The sequence below is a fragment of the Orycteropus afer genome, unplaced genomic scaffold (genome assembly GCF_000298275.1).
Source record: "Orycteropus afer afer isolate SDZICR_OR568_19922 unplaced genomic scaffold, OryAfe1.0 scaffold01204, whole genome shotgun sequence".
In the NCBI taxonomy this organism is placed as follows: domain Eukaryota; kingdom Metazoa; phylum Chordata; class Mammalia; order Tubulidentata; family Orycteropodidae; genus Orycteropus; species Orycteropus afer.
In genome coordinates, this window is record NW_006922791.1 from 21,833 (window position 1) to 22,288 (window position 456).

Consider the following 456-nt stretch of genomic DNA (forward strand, 5'->3'; position numbering starts at 1 on the left):
ATTCAATAAATGGAGCTGGATAATATGAATATCATAGAAGAGGTTGAAATGGATTTTTATTCCATAATACATAATCAGCTTTAGTTTGATCAAGAACTAAGGTTAAAAGAAAATATTTACACTTGCAACAGCATAAAAGTCAATATATTTTAGATTTGAGATAGAGAAAGATTCTTATACCAGGCCCAAAATGCATTAATTACAAAAAAAAATTAATACAGTTAACTATATTAAACTTAATAACTCTTATTTATTATTTTAAAAATGAGCAATTAGCATTAATGACATTAATAACATTCAAAGGATGTTCCTTAATAAACAAATTTCAAGAAAATAAGAATAGAAATTCTAATTTATTAAGTAGAAAACAACTCTAAAATTTACTCTAAAAACATACTCATAACATTAGCAAAATAAGTAAAAAAAAAAAAGAAAAATAAATATTTACTGGCAACA